Raw genomic sequence first — 438 nt, forward strand, 5'->3', positions numbered from 1 at the left:
CGAGAGCAGTGAGTATTGAGCAGAGTGTGTTAACACTGTTGATCTAGCCCTTACAAAACTACTACCTTGGTGTGCGTGCGTGAGTGTGCTTCTATATTATTTTTAAGGTATACAGCTATTTGTCTGCATCACGTGCATTGATTGTGTTTACAATATCCAGTTTTTATACACAGAGGAGCGAGTATCCCGTATATCTCTTATGCTACACTCACCATGTACATTTGATTTATTAATATTTAATAAGCAAATCTAGGCAGTATATGTTCGAGCCTACTATTTTGACTGACATTTTCAAATCACTTAATCTCCGATGAATGCACTGTAAACACCAGACTCGAGGGTCAACAGAGTGCGTTTCCTTTCTTTTGAAATACTGTATTATGTGCTGCAGAAAATATTAGGATAGGTGGCTAGTGATGCTGTCAGTATAGGCGGGCA

Source organism: Penaeus monodon, chromosome 22 (assembly GCF_015228065.2).
Source record: "Penaeus monodon isolate SGIC_2016 chromosome 22, NSTDA_Pmon_1, whole genome shotgun sequence".
NCBI lineage: Eukaryota > Metazoa > Arthropoda > Malacostraca > Decapoda > Penaeidae > Penaeus > Penaeus monodon.